Here is a 16609-nt window from a genome sequence, read left to right as displayed (position 1 = left end):
TAAACTAAGAAAGTTGATAGAATATCAAGTTTTGCATTAGCATGAATTTTCTGAAAGGTATAAAGTCTAAAACTCAAATATCTGTTGTTTTCTGACTTCAACCCTTAAAATTTGCCAACGGTTTGCTAGAAAACCACAATGTTATGAGAAACAGACCAAAAATATGAGGCAAAAATCTGGACATTCTGCAAAAATCTGTACATTTGACAGGTATGGCTCTAATTCAAAGAGCAGAACATTAAACAGTGCATCTCATCTGTTCCCTTTTTTCTGATCTGTTGCTGATTTTGCCAGACAGCTGTTTGCTACTGTTTTGTAAAATGTGGCACGAGCAAAAGCATAAAGTGTCAAACATTGCAGATGCATCACATCTGGCATGTGTGGAATCTGCAAGATATATTTTTCACTTGTTTACTGCCAGACGTTCAGTTACAGACATCTTTTTTTCTTCTTTGTGCTATTCCTGACTTGTGTGTGCATTCTTTGGTTAGTTTTACTTTTTTAGCACTTGGTAGTTTGAATTTGTTATCTGGGATATAATTTACAGGGATGTGTGTGTGTGTGTGTGTCTGTGTGTGTGTGTGTGTGTAATTGCTGGCTTAGAACTGCATTAATTGGTTGCTTTTACTTTTTTAAAGACTTAATTATTTATATTTGACTGTGATATAGCACTTGACCATTTAGACCTTTTTTCAGACACTGGCCAGGACTGCAAACTCAAGAAACCTATGATGGGTATAGCATTATATTTGTCACATAGCGTAGCTGTAAGTAACAACATAAAATATTTGGAAAAGAATCAGAACACTAAAAATGGAATAAGTATTGTTTTATTTGTTCTTTATTCTTTTCATGTTAATTTGTTATATGTATTGTATGTTTATTCCATTTTTATCTATTCTTTTATTAATTTGTTTTATGTCGAGGGAGATTCTTTTTTGTTTTTGTTTGTTATATACTCAGTTCTACATTTTGTATTGTATTTTCCATTTTTAACTCTACATTTAACACAATTGTTTGTTTGTCTATATGGCCTGTCTAATGGCTGCAAAGAAGTTCCATAGTCATCGATCTCCCATTTAAAATACAACATTAAATAAGGTACTTTATTGTAATGTCCTTCCAATATATAAAACCTAGTACAGTTATAATAGTAGCTGCATATGGAGAAAATTTCCATTATTCTTAATGTCCATCTCAGAAAGACAGACATCATCACTGTTTGTTGGTTTAGGTATGAAAATATCTGCACAATATGTGTAAAAACTTTAATTGGGTTGTATACCAGAGTAGGAAAAGGAAACTGAGAAAACCTCAGTATTAGAATCTTTCTTTCTTGGTGGAGGATGTTAGGGCTGTTGGGAGGTTTTAAGGTTTATACTCATGATAAATTGATATTTGATGCACTCTGCAGTATTCCATGTTTCTGTGTATGTTCATGGTTATATAACTGTTATACCCTGAAGTTACTTTCCTGGATCATCCCTGAAATGCAAAATACTGGTGTATAGTGTTCTACCCAATTTTTAAAATGCAACGGAACACACACAGGTAGTAAGTAAGGATGGTTGTTTTCCAGAAATGTTTTGTGTGTCATGCTATTTATGATGTTAATTTATGAACTTTTTATTTGCCATCTTTTTACCTTTGTCATTTATTCATTGGGCATTTGGTAAAAGGCATGTGGCAGATGTATACCAGGCTACCATTAAAATTCATGTGTGTGAATTTCCCTTGGTGGAATCTGATCTCTTTTCCTTGGGAGACTGTCTTATCAAGACAGAAACGTTAATTGGCCTAACACAGGAGAAACACTTGCTTCCCATGTGTGTTAATTTGTCAAATGTATGGGAGCCAGACATGGATATATCAACTGGGCCTTCTTGGACTCTCTTCAGCCACAACCTGGACTGCAATGTCAAGTGTAAATATTGTATATAAAACATACACGTACAGATAATTTAGTATACTCGGTTAAACAGAATATTTTGAGGCAGCAAGAAGAAACCATAGCAAACTCATGCAAACTCCACGTATCTCAAATCATTGAGTCTGATTTTTAATTTGAAAAATTATTAGTTTTAGGATTGTCAGTCAAAATACTAAGCTGTTTATGATTAACTTTGTAGTAAATTACTGACTTGTATATATAAAAAAAAAAAAAAAAAAAAGCAGTTCCTCGATCCTGTGCATTTACAGGTATTTACATTTAATCTGGACTTTAGGTTCTCATAGTAACTTGCAAACCCATTATTTTTGTATGTAGGCCGTAATAATAATAATAGAATTGTTGGGCATTTTGAGATCCTGGGATTTATCACTCTGTGTATATATCACAGGAGATAGATACACCGTCATTGTCATTCTTTCTTCTCCCAGCCTGTTGTTTCTCCTTAAACCTGTTTTCAAATTGCCATTTCACAAAATTGGTGAGTGTGTGTGTGTGCACACGTGTAAGCATATGTATATGTCTGTGTGTGTGTACATATATGTATGTATGCATATAAACATTTTTTAAAGGATGATGGTTCATTTCCTCTTCCTGCTCTTTGTTTTCACTTATTTGTTGATGTGTGATCTGGATTTTTGTTAATTCCAATATTTCACTTAGTACATGTCCATGTGTAATAATTTTGAGGAATATTTGCATATCAAACTGTCTTTTTATCACAGCAATAACTGAATAAGATGTATTTTATCCCTGGGAGAAGTACTGAAGTAGGATACCGTATGTGCAGCAAAATTGCTCTGTATATATTTTTTTGCAGAGACAGGAAAAGAAAACTGTGATATCTGTTTATGCAAATAACTTATCACACGGTATGCATTATGGACACTAATTGTGAAATAGCAACAAAATATGCAGTTGTCTAGCTTATAGTTTTACCTGTTATTCCTAAAATGGCTTTATGTTTTATGAATGTACATAAATATTAAATAATGAATCTAGAGCACCAACCACAGGCCTGATTTTTTAGCATGCAAAATGAAAATAAAAAGCTAGTTTTAGAATTAATGCTGGCAACAACTTTTTTTTTAATTGGGGAAAATGTTTGTGCATTTATTTTGAATGGGTAATTTTAATCTATTTTCATGTGGTAGCCCCATGCTGGTCTCACAACCTAAAACAGTTTATAGAATGTTAGCAAATATAGACAACGTTGCTTGCAAAAACTTAATAGAGGTTGAAAATTAATGTCTTGTACTCACATCAGTGACTTACTCAAAGTGACCGGTACTTCAGTGCATGAATCTTACTGCCCATTATAAGAAGTGACACTATTTATTTTAATTAAGTCTGTGGCTGGTATTATGTAAAGCAAGCCAATAAATTATTGCCTGCTCTTTGACATGTCTTGTAGTACAGTATTCAGAGTCAACCCCATCAGCAAACTAATGAACTATATCCTCTACTGTAGGCAATTTCAGTGCTCAAAATTGTGAGTACCGCTAATTGCAAAAAGGATCACATTTAGGCATTTATTTTTGCAGGGGCTCTGTGGCCTATGTACTCTAATGTAAGAGATTGTCCACTGCATCTTGGGGAAAGAAGTGAATTTTAGTTAAAATATTATTCGAGGTGCACTCTGACCCCAAGATAGTGATCACTGTTTTAACATCACCTTTTAAAAAGGCATTTGAACCGAGAGGGACAGCCTGGTTAACAATTACATAAAAAGCTTCTCCATGGCTTAAATGCTGTCATGTATCTCATTACAGGTATTGCTGTTTGTATCTCTTCTCCAGCTTACCCCAGCCCTGGCACCACCTTATTTAGTTTGTGTTTCAGTTGTGCTGGCTTGCTAATTGCCAATCCTTAGTGCTTTGAGACTGGACAAGTGAGGAGAGAATTGTTGCCCCCCATGAGAATTAGGGTTCAGGAGGCCTTTTGTCTGTTAAATGTTCGTAACAACCACCACCTCTGTCTCACACACACACACACACACACACACACACACACACACACACACTCTTCTCGTGCAGAAGTGATATGATCAGTCATCTTTATTTATTTCAGTAGAATGACCCCTCATGCCATCACCCCAATACAGTAACATTCTCTGTCCCTCCGCACTAGTGATCTTCCATGGGTATCTTCCTTCAGACCTTCCTAGAAAATGTGAAGGTAATGTAACCTGCTGTAATACTTAATTCAGCATCGAACTAGACATTTGTCAAATGTATCACTAATACTTGATGTATGTCGAATTGCCAATGTCCTCTCTGATATAATGCAGAGTGCATGACAGATGACTTCTCCGGAAGGTTTACTCTTGAGTGCATTGATAACAATAGAATCATAACTATTTTTTTCTACTTTTCCCGTCATCATTGCTGTGCATTATCTACAGAAGTTAGTTTGATTCCGATTTACTTCACTTCTGTGATCAAGGTTATCTGAAGGGCATTCCTTCTGTGTACAGTCCTGTTTGCATATACAGAAGAAAATGCAATCCATAATGCATAGTTATTGCTGTTTGTATGTGGAATGAGGTGGGTGTTCTTCTGTGTATGTGCTTTACTGATCCCAGCAACATGCAGGTTGTTTTACATAGAGTAAATGTCTCAGTTCAGTGTGTGAATTCATGTGCGAGTATGTTTGTGTGTCTCTGTCCATGTTTATTTTAGCTCTCTTTGGAACTTGATGCTTACACAGGTGTATACAGTTTCACTGCTCACCTGGCAGGGAAGACTGCTTGTAAAGGCCCTTGAGGTTTGAGCACCAGCAGCCAAAGTTCTGTCTTGACAGGATGGGGGGAGGGGTAGACATTCAGCAAGTCAAGACAGATCAGAGAGGCAAGGCAGTTCAGATACTGCAGTTGTAATCCGCCTGCCGTCAGTCGTGTTTATTCTAAGAAGCTGAAGAAATTGACTGGTCAGAGGGTGCATGTAAGAACTCCATGTCATAACCTGAAGAGAAGGATCCCACCTGCTTCATCACTGTTTAGTCATTTTGGAAGCAGCAAAGAAGTCTAGAGGACGCATGAATCAGCCTGCAGTTGTGCAGCTGGGAACGTCTTGCAGAATGAGAGTCTGCCAGAACTCAAGAGGTCTGGGATAAACATTTCAGCACTTTCCAAGCAGCAGATGTATTTTATTTTATTTTTTTTATTATTTTTTTTTATCTTTACAGCTCCTTTATATTACAAAAAAAAATAGGGTACTGACTGGATAATTCTGAAATCTGGCTACTTTAAATCTGTTGATATTTAAAAAAACTGTCTTTGAGATGTAAGCACTGGCTGTAAAGGAATATCTTTCCCTATATGAGGACAAGGACTGACGGTATTAACTTATCAGAGAGACCCTTCAACCTTCGTGAGAAGATAGTCTCTTATTAGTGTGATATTCAGAGTAAGTATTGCTCAGAAATTTTCTGAAAAGAATTCTTCTCAGGGTGCAAGTTGTAAAGTGTTTTTTAGCATATTATGTTTATTTAATAGATCATCATTATAACAGGAACTTTATAGTTTTTACAGTCTATGGGTCAGCACTGAAAGGTTGCTATTAATTCCAAACTGTTTGCGTATTGTTCACTAGGATGATAATCGTATTTAATCTGAATGCTTTTCAGTTAAATGTCTACATTCGCACAGTAGATTTACATGATGAGCTGTAAAATACTGCAGCATTTCTTCAAACCCTCCTGAGTTCAAAAATTTATTGTGAGAGCTTACCCAAGGAAAAGTGCAAGCAGTTTGAGTTACAGAATGACAAAGCAGGTGTCTAAATCCAAGATGCTGAAAGAACATTGTTAGTAATTTCATGACTTTAGAAACTGCTGATTTGATTTTGGTTAATTTTGAATCTATTGCCTGAGAGTATGAGAAGCAAAGTGAAATGTAATAAAATGACATTTGCAAGAGCCCACAAAAGCAGAAGGTATGAAAATATATTAAAAAGCTGTATGTCTGCATGGGAGATCCAGTTTAAAATGGGGATAACATACTTCAGGTTATGATCTGAGTGGAATATCACCACAACTCTGGTGTGTACAACACCCTTTCCATCCACCTCACATCCCCATGTGTCACAGTGGCCCTGCTATGTGGTGGTGTCTTGTAAAGAACCATAGGCTGTCATGCTTTATTCCTTAATTGTATACTTGGTCATTCACATGGCTTGTAGTAACATTCCCTAGTATCACAAGGCTGAAATTGAAATGTATGTATCAGTTTAATTTTATGCCATGGGTCTATTGTATAATTTTAATATTTTCTCCACCTGAATTACTCTCTATTGTGGTATATCCTTGTACAGGTATGGCATTATTTTTTTTCCATCCCTAATGGTAGTGTAACATTGAACCTCTCTGTCTGTTATCCCTCTAAATGAATGTGTCCCCAGTCATCAAACAGTAAAAGATGAATGAAAGCATGCTTTTTCTTCAAAAGATACTCCATTTCAACTTGTACCTCATGATATAGAGATATGTTATGACAAAACATTATCTTATCCAGTTATTTCTTAACTTCACTGGAAATTTCAGTCTTGTAATTGGGTGTAGTGTCTAAAACATGAGGATGATACTGTGCAGTAATGTTATTATGTTTAGAATAAGTAAACCAACATGAGTATCGTTTGTGGCTTACATTTTGTTAACTGAGTTGCCTGGGTGACCAGAACTGCTTTTATTCCTCACTGGAAACACATGAAGGTGATCTGCATAAATTAAAATGCAACAAGAAATCGGTACAGAAAACTACAGCACAGACAGGTAGTGAGAACTTCAGACTAATGCAAGTTAAGGCAGGGAATGATTTAGCGCATTATAAAGGATGATTAATGTATCTGTTCTGTCTTGTGTTTTATACAGTTGTGACTGATATCACTGCACATATTCTGATTTTAGTGGACTGTAATTATTGTATTTATTGTTTACCAGGCAGTACTTGGGGGTTTTAACTTTATCCTGCTATAGGTCCATTAACTTGTACAGGCACAAGATTTCAGAACATGGTATTGAACATACAAGTTGCATAATTGTACCTGCACTGGAAATTAACCATTATATGAGAGCAGTACATGCCTCTCAACCTCTTAACTCAAGAACTCTGGACAAAGTCAAACATAATGAGGGATAATAGCCCCCCAAAAGGGACAGTCTTTAAATATAGCTCTTATAAACCTTTGGAAAAGTTGGTAGAATGTCAGGTTTTGTATTGGCATACATTTTCTGAAGGCTATGAAGACTGAAACTCAAATCCTTGTCATTATTTAGTGACCTCAGTCTTCAAAGATTTGCCAATGATTTTCCAGAAAACCGCAATTTTATGAAAAAACAGACCACAAATATGAGGTAAAAGTCTGTAAAGTTGAGAGGTATAGTAGGAATACAGCATAACGTAATGGTAAAGCTGTCAAGTTCTGTAGCTTATTTATTTATATTTTTTAACAGTATAGACCATTAATCAAGATGGAACAATTTCAGGCTCCGCCTGGGTTGTATGCAACACACAGGAGCAAAAACTGTTGACAGCAACAATCAGCAAAATATAGAAGATGTCATAACAGTCTACAGAAAATTGCAGAGCAGTTTAGCAAAGACTCCCTCCCATTGGTTTCCATTTGCATATTTTGATGCCTTGAGCAATTTCTTTATCTTGTTTGTTCTGAAGGGTTTCAAAAAAGAATTTGTATTCATATATTGCTTTTTATACACTGTATGTCAAAGTGTTTTACAGACGCTGTCACTTAGCCCCACATAACTTGAGAAATGCAATGTAATGGCTCCAAGAGGGAACTGCTGAAGAAGAACATGAAAATTTCCCTTTTTCTTTTTGAATATAATTTTAGGCTTTTGATTCCAGTGAGGCAGCACCAAGCATACCACTCAACCTCTTAGAGCAAGAAATCTGGACAAAGCCATAAATAAAAGTGGGACAAAGGCCCAAAAATAGGAACAGTTTTTAAATATAGCTCTTACAAATTTAGAAAGTTAATTGAATAACAGCTTTTGCATCAACATGAATTTTCTGAAGGGTAAGAAGTCTGAAACTCAAATGTCTGCCATTATATTCTAACTTGAATCTTTAATGATTTGCTCCTAATTTGATAGAAAACCTCAATTTTATGAAAAACTGACCAAAAACATGAGGCAAAAATCTGGACATTCTGTGAAAATCTGTACAGTTGAGAGGTAAGACTGATGGAAGTGATCTTGGTTTAATGTTTATTCCAGAGGACACAATACCGCATTAGTGCAAGAATCTTTTCCGTTTCTTTAGGTAGAGCTCACTCCCAAAGGGGGAGATAAGAACTTGCCCCTTTCTGATTTACTCACAAACATATTAATTAATGTGCTTCACAGACCATGCAAGTAAATTAAGCAAGTCATTGGAGTATCGCAGTTGAAACTGGGAAAAAAAACTTCCAAGGTATATTGTAATAGCTAATTACTAGCACAGGCAAACACTTTTTTGCAATAAGTTTCAAACTGCACCTTGCCATGGTTTGTTTTACTATTGGGTAAAGAGGTAAGTCAAATTAAAGAATGTGTCCACAGAGCTGAATTACCATGACTACAAGCAGGGTCACAGGTCAGGTTTAGTGATATTAATTCTGGATTTATACCAGTTAAAGTGCCAAAGAACTGGACATCACAGTATCTTTTATGTTGTGGAATGGGTATAGCAGATTTGTCTTTACTGTAATGTTTTGTGCTGGTTAATGATAATTTAGCTGTGGCAGAAACCATTGCTTTATATACTAATGTGCAGACCTCAGCATGGGGAAAACCTTTTCCTGTGATGTACTGTGGTGCTGGAAGGGAGTTAAGGGGCTCATCAACAACACTGGATAAAACCCTTCCTTGGTGCACAGAGCCACACAAACGAGAAAGCAAGTAGAGCATTCCTCCTGCAGTCAAAGCAGTCATGCATTGTAACATGGGGTAGGTCTGATTATTGTATAATATCAGAAGTAGTTATAACCCGTGAGCCAGATTTGGTCTTGTATCATAAAGTATCTTTTTCCAGAAACTATTCAGGAGCGCGGGTAAGTTTATACAACGTGCTTGTAGCTCAGTGCTTACGTCACTGCAGCGCGTTGCGGAGCACGGGTAAGTTTATACAGCGTGCTCCAAACCAGTACAAAACCAGAAACCAAGGACACTAAAGATTGCAGCAACTCGTACACTCGGACCAACAATAGGAGATGAGAAAAAAATCCACGTCAGAAAGTTGCAGTCCACTTTATTAAAAATCGACAACCAGTACACAGCCAAGCAGTAGTTGTTAACCTAGGTTTCGTCTTATACCATAAGACTTCTTCAGAACTACTCCATAACGCTGAACTCATGTTTAAATACATCCATTAATTGCCAGTTACATCCTTAATTGGCATAAAACTTTAAAGCGAACACTACACTTTAAAAACATGTTCGTTATTCATAATACCTCAAAACAGCCTACTAAGGTCCATAAAAAAACATCCAACAAATAACTTACTTAGATACATTAATGGTTAAGGTTTACACTGGTTGGATGACCTATGTGTATAATCAATTTACATCAGAGATTATTTTATTTACTGTTAATATTTTTCGTTTCATATTACACGTTATATTTTGTATGGTTATTTATTAGAGTTTATTCGTGTACAATATTGATTTTTTACTGCATTTTCATTTATTATACAATATTTATTTTGTCACTAGTTAGCTTAATGTATTGTTTTACATTTTTAAATAAGTTATTTGTTGGATGGTTTTTTATGGACCTTAGTAGGCTGTGTACTGGTTGTCAATTTTTAATAAAGTGGACTGCAACTTTCTGACGTGGATTTTTTTCTCCTCTCCTATTGTTGGTTCGAGTGTACGAGTTGCTGCAATCTTTGGTGTCCTAAGTTTATACAGCGTGGTTGTAGCTCAGTGCTTACGTCACTGCAGCATGTTGCAGAGCGCGGGTAAGTTTGTACAGCGTGCTTGTAGCTCAGTGCTTATGTCACTGCAGCGTGTTGTTCTTTTTGTGCGCTAGTTGTAGTCTTAAGCAGAGTGCATAGCTCTCAACTGTCCAGATTTTAGTCTCATGTTGTTGGTCTATTTCTCATAAAATTATAGTTTTCTGGATTTTTATGGGAAATCAGTGAGGACTAAATTCACTAAAAAATGACAGACATTTGAGTTTCAGACTTCATATCCTTAAGAAAATGCATGGTAACACAATACCTTTTATTCTACCGACTTTCTAAGTTTATAAGAGCAATATTTAAAATGTATCCCTATTTTGGGGGCTTTGATCCCCCATTTTTTTGGCTTTGTCCAGATTTTTTTGTGCCAAAATGTTGAGCGCTGTTGCTCACATGGTGACATCATAATGGCTACATGTGTATGTTTGAAGTTTTACTTTTTCCTATCAATGTTTGTTATGATTGAAGTGTCACTAAGGCAGGAAAATTTGAAGCAAATCTTACTTGGGTGTTACTCTTTGTGTGTGTGTTTCAGATCTTTGTAGTGCTAGCTATGCATCAGTCTGAATGTGTATTCAGTAGTAAACTGCTTGATTGAAGGGCAGTTGCAGTTGTTGACTGTGGAACAATCTAAAAACTGCAGTGCATACAAAGGCTCTGCCATTACTAATTGGAGTTGGGCATATACCACCTGGGGATTATTACTTCATATTCTTTCTGGCATATTGTCATTTGAAACAAAAGAATCTGCAGAGTTTGGCTTTGCTGGGACAGACTGAAACATTTCTTCTGTGAAAGTGCCATCTTTACCCTTTTGGGCCAAGTCTTCATTTGAAAGAATGCTACTTTTTTCAGGAGGTTAAAACTGAAAAATGGAGTAATCATTTCATTAGCGGAGTAACATTATTTAAATGTGAGCCCTTATCAAATATGTATGTTGACATAATTTACTTTTGTGCTGAGAACAGTGCCAAATCATGATTCTTCACCCTCCATGGCTAAGGCGATATATGTTCCGTCACAGATAAATTCCATTACTTGCATTTTCTGAGCACAAGCCTCAGCAGTAGATGGCCATAAAGGAAAATGTGGTTGTGGGATGGGGATGGGGGTGAGTTCACCTCCATTGTGTGAACTTATAAGAAAACTGCAGTTATAGATCCAGAATTTAATGGAGATGTCCTCTTGCAGCCCTGGCATGCTAATAAGTAGATATCCATGGTAATCAGGCCTTGGGGGGCAATATGGAAAAGATAAGTATCCACTACCTAGGTGTACAGAAATTCTCCTTTACTGCCATTGTACATGCTCCTTGAGAAAATAATGGTAATGGGGGGGGGGGGGTTCTGGGTGTCTGGGTGAAGGGCAGTCACTAGATATGTAATAGTAATGGGGAAGTGAACAAAAGGAAAAATACAGCACTGCTTTAAGTGATGTACATGATATTAAAATGAACAAAATACTATGTTTCAAGGAAATTGTTATAGCAAGTAGTTTACATTTTGAGATCCTTAAAGAGACCATCATCAAAAGGGGTCATGAATAACTCATGGAAATCTGACGTGGCACTAATGTGAGTGATCAGAGAGATGTGGATGGAGCATGATTAACTTAACATATAAATCTGATATGTGGCAGTAATGTGAGTGGTCAGAGAGATGTGGATGGAGCATTATTAACTTAACATATAAATCTGACATGTGGCACTAATGTGAGTGGTCAGAGAGATGTGGATGGAACATGATTAACTTAGGTGCATAGGTAGGTACTAGTCTACCTGCCCGAGGGTATTTATAAGCCTAGCCAGAGTGTGTCGGCATTCGCCGCCCCATTGATTAATTAACTGATCCTCTGTCAAGCAGAGCCAGTGAAGTAATCCCAGGGGTGTATTTTCTGTTACCCATCCACTCATTAAGGTTTCTCTTGAAGAGTGTTAGTGAGGGGCTCTGCCTGATGTAATTTGGAATTTTGTTCCAAAGCATGGGGAGTCTCTGTGACAGGAATCTATCCCTCCAGCATGTTCTATTTATTGTTGTGGCAAGGTTTAGCTCACTAGAGTGCATGGCTCGCAGTGACTTGGATTTCTTTAGGTGGAGCATGTCCATCAATTCTGAGTTGGACATGGCTTTGTAAGTCAGGCAGAGATCACCTCTGAGTAAGCGATATGCCACTTGAGTACAAATGGAGTTTTTTCAGTCGGGCTGCATAGGACATATGTTTTGAGACCAGTAATCCTCTTGGTGAGGTACTTTTGTGGTCTTTCCAGCTGTTGGAAGCATCTTGTGAGGTACATCCCAAATGGGGTATTGCACTCTATGATGGGTCTAATGAGTGATGAGTAGAGGGGCACTATAACCTCTTTATTTCTAGATGTGAACCCTTTAGTAATTAGATGGGCCACATAGAAGAATTTTCTAACTACTTTGGCAATATGATTGTCAAAGGAGAGATTACTATCTACCTGGGTCCCCAGATCTCTTATGACCTCTTCTGTATTAAGGGGGCTGCCACCTATGTGGTAATTTGTGGGTGTTTTGTTTTTCCCAAATGGGATGACTATGCATTTTTTGGCATTTAGCTTGAGGCCATGACTTTGACACCAGATGTCCATCTCAGTAAGGCCCTTTTGGAGGATGTCTGAGTCAGTTATGGCTCCCAGTTTGCAGTCATCGGTGAACTTGGTTAGCCATAGTCCTCCTGTGTTTGCCTGTACTTCTGAGAAGTATATGCCAAACAGTAGGGGTCCCAGGACCGAGCCTTGCGAGACACCACTTGTGACTGGTTTAGAGTAGGACCTGGAGCCTGCTATTCTTACCATGTGAGTTCTGTCTGTAAGCCAGTTGGCAACCCATCTCATGACATGGAGGCTTATGTTCAGGCTGGTGCATATAAATCTGACATGTGGCACTAATGTGAGTGGTCAGAGAGATGTGGATGGAGCATGATTAACTTAACATATAAATCTGATATGTGGCAGTAATGTGAGTGGTCAGGGATGTGGACAGGACATGATTTACTTAGCATTAGAAATCTGATATGCAGCACTGATGCGAGCAGTCAGGGATGTAGATAGGGCATGATTAACTTAATATCAAAATCTGAGGTTAGGGACATGGATGGGACATGATTAACCTAGCACAGAAATATGAGGTAATCAGAGACATGATTGTCTCTGTTGTAGTTCTGACACACAATCGACCTTCAGGTTACAGAGTATGTTTTAAGTAGGATTCATAATTTTATTAGGTTGTATAGTAATAAAGGTGTGAGTGGTGAATACACTAATATGATTATGCAGGAATTCATAAGAGTAGTGAGTGCATTTCTGGGGTTTTTATGATTGCTATTACTCTATGACTACCACCTTATTGTATGGCTTAGCATGAAACTGATCACTCTGCACCTTATAGCTACGTAAACCACCTTTTTATTAAGTGGACTGACCACCATTAAGGTATTAAGCGATCATCACATTTATAAATAGGTGGCTGCTGTATGCACTGGCGGGACCGATAACTGTGTTGTTCAATTGGTAGAGCTAGTCGACTCAAAGGTCCAAGAAATGTTATCCTCTAGTTTTACAAGGCTTTTCAACACTTGGATTTTTGAGTGATAATGGACAACACTGGGCTGCACGCAAGTGTTTATCCGGAATACTGAGTGATGTGGTTTTGCAAAGTCCAGTGTTCTCTGTTATCACTGGAAATTGTTATTGCCACTAAATATAAATAAAAGTAAAATGCTTTGCATTATTGACAAGCAATTTATTTCTGTCAATGTATGCGACATTAATTAGAAAAATTATTTTTAACACTGAATGTGTAACACACCCTATAAATGTGGAACAATATCTCAAAACTGTCCAGATTTTTGCCTCATGTTTTGGTTTCTTCTTAAATTTGTGGCTTTCTGGCAAACCACGGAGGACTGAAGTCACAAAATAATGATAATTTTAGTTTCAGACTTCATATCCTTCAGAAAATGCATATTAACACAAATAAACTTAGTTTATAAGAGCAGTATTTAAACTCTTACATAGGGGAAACTTATAGGAGTTTTAGGGACATAAAAATAAAAAAATAGAGAGCCCCCTTGGGTGTCATTTTTTGATAGCATACAACTCTAACCCTGATTCTCTTAGGGGTTGTGTTTTGGAAAAATTGCAAGTTGACATAGGTGAATGTGTGTCTTTAAAAAACAAACTCTTAAAAAAAGAAACCCTGCTGATTTTAAAGTATGGTACTTTGGAGTCTCAGGGACTCAACAAAGAATGTAATTGAAGTATGTGATTTGAATTGTATGTTTGATTATTTTTTTTGTTCAATATGCTGTATATAAGCAAACAGTATTTTGTAGTGTTTTTACTCTTGGAAGGCTGTGTAAGCTGAGGCGCTAAGTGTTTCATTAAATTCGCTTACTTCTTGAATCAGTGGTCTTGGTGGTATTTTATCATTTTATTTTTTTGTTTTTTTCAGTTGTATTTGCTTCAGTATTTAATTTTGGGCCTTTGTCCCCCATTATTTAAAGATTTCTCCAAATTTCTTGTATTAATAGTTTGAGAGGTAGGTGTGGAACATGGACTTTTTAAGACTCAAAATGAGGACGATTCCTCAGAATGAGGTCACTTGAGAGGTATGATTAACAATAATGGGTTTTCTACCAATTATTTTTAGCTTTGCCCCTATTTATTGAGCCAGCTGTGGCCGAGATGATATGAAGCAGCTCCTAGATGTTACGCAACTGCAATAATGTTCTGAGAGCTATGCAAAAACACTGCTGTGGTCCAGTGTTCTTCATTATTGCTGATTTTTGGTGCTGAATCACTGATCGCTACCCCACATCCTTTTTAGTATGCTTGCATTTTGACCCCTGTCACAAGCTCGTTGTACAGGCACTAAGGGATCTCACATCAGCTCCATAGCTGGTCAGTCTTGGCAGATGAACTAGATTAGTATTTTTAAAGAAATGGCATGTGCAACTTCTATGGGGCATTCTGGTAAACAAGATTTGGATAAAATGACTGCGTTATTTAACTTTATAGTCAAATACCACACAGATGACAAAGGGTTGTGTGTGCCACAGACTGAATTGCATATAGTTATAACTTTCCATATTTCAGCTTACAAAACCGCCTCTGTACAAATGTTTGAGAATGGGCACTTCTATCCCAGATGTTAATTTAAATTCTCAGCAGAAAGAGAGTTGTTAATCTTTAGCAGGCTGATGTGAACAGGTATGTTATTACTCTTGTATTTCTGTTTGTACATTCCCACAAAACAATGATGTTGCATATTCACTTTTTCAGACTTCTTCCATATGTAGGGAATAAGCAACTTCTTTCATAACTGATGGCAATTTTTGATTCCATTGGTGACAGAAGTTGCCAATTATACTGAGTTCTGAAATAATGGGCAGTTTTACCACCGATTTTCAGAACATTTCCTTTTTTTTTTTTTAAATTTTGTCAGGTAGGTAGATTTATCCATTTATTTTTGTTTGTATGTATCCTTTGTTGACAGGATTAGTCCAAGTAGAGTAGTAGCCTCTTTCAAGAGAGGCCCAAGGTAGTATTTATACTACTAAGGGAAATTTGACCAGGATACTGGGAAACTTCCCCTCTTCTTTTCATTAGGTGCCATGGGATCATTTACACCCACCTGAGCTACCACCCCCTCAGGCATCCCCCTTAAACTATACTACAGTGTCAGCAATACATCTGCCTAGTATGGGAATAGAACCCACAGCCTTCTACAACAAAGGCGAGTGTGTGCTATCTGTTCAGGCACTGACACTAATATGTAGCTGGAATAGCTTGAGGCTCCTTTTCAGTCGGTAATGAACTATCCACTGCCTGGTCTGGCCAAACACCGTGGCTTTCTTCTTCTTTCGGCTTTTCCTAGTGAAGGGTCACCACAGCGGAACTCCAGTCCGCTGATTGGCAGTAGATTTTTTTTTTTTTTTTTTTTACGATTGCAGAGTTGCCAGCAAGACGCACAGCCTTCAACGAAGGCACACCTATTCTACGCATGTCTTTTGAATGCCACTCGACCGCAGGGAGGACATGCAGGCTCCACACAGAAGGCCCTCCAGCTGAGATTCGAACTGGATAACCTCTGGCTGCGAGGCAACAACGCTACCGCTGCACCACTGAGTATTATAAGCACTACATATTTTTACTAGTGAATAAGCTTATGATGATGATGAGAAACATAAGTTGCAAGTAATAATACTATATATCCAGCACAGTATATGAAAGAGATTTTATACCACAGTAACAAAATAAAACCGTGTGTTGAGGAAATGTACAGAGGCATCCAGCATCGGTATGTCTGTACTTACTAGTGTTTCTGATTGTCAAAATCCTGTGATCTATTTTTACTTGCGGCTGTGAACTGGATGAATGAAACCGAGGAGTTTTCTATTAAGTACTTGAGTAAATGTCTCCTTATCATTTAGTATGTGGCAATAAGCTCAGATATCATGTTCTTTTCTACCATGCAATTTCTGAACTGTAGGTTTTATTATATTTATTGCATGTTTGCATCAGCATTGTTTGAAACCACTACTCTGAAAACAGCAGACGAAGTGGATGATGTGAGAAATCCCTGCTCATTTGTAAACTTACTTTTGTCCATATTTAGTTTTGCAGTGATGGGTGTCATCAGTGTGCATACTATTGCCTGAGCAATGCCTTCTGGGA

The 16609-nt window shown here is 37.2% G+C and overlaps 1 protein-coding gene across 4 annotated transcripts in view; it reads left to right on the top strand.

The window, feature by feature from the left end:
* Positions 1-16609, top strand: part of PLEKHG5 (pleckstrin homology and RhoGEF domain containing G5) — a 1795538-nt gene that overhangs the window by 987897 nt on the left and 791032 nt on the right. Inside the window, exon 1 of one of the 4 annotated variants that reach the window (XM_044063031.1) lies at positions 4812-5355. The exons of the other annotated variants lie outside the window; for them this stretch is intronic. The gene's annotated coding sequence lies outside the window, so the exon portion shown is untranslated. Of the gene's footprint in view, positions 1-4811; positions 5356-16609 lie in introns of those variants that run through there. 4 annotated transcript variants of the gene reach the window in all.

Source organism: Protopterus annectens, chromosome 2.part1 (assembly GCF_019279795.1).
Source record: "Protopterus annectens isolate FY-2018-M chromosome 2.part1, PAN1.0, whole genome shotgun sequence".
NCBI classification, from domain to species: domain Eukaryota; kingdom Metazoa; phylum Chordata; order Ceratodontiformes; family Protopteridae; genus Protopterus; species Protopterus annectens.
This window is presented reverse-complemented; position numbering and strand designations above follow the sequence as displayed.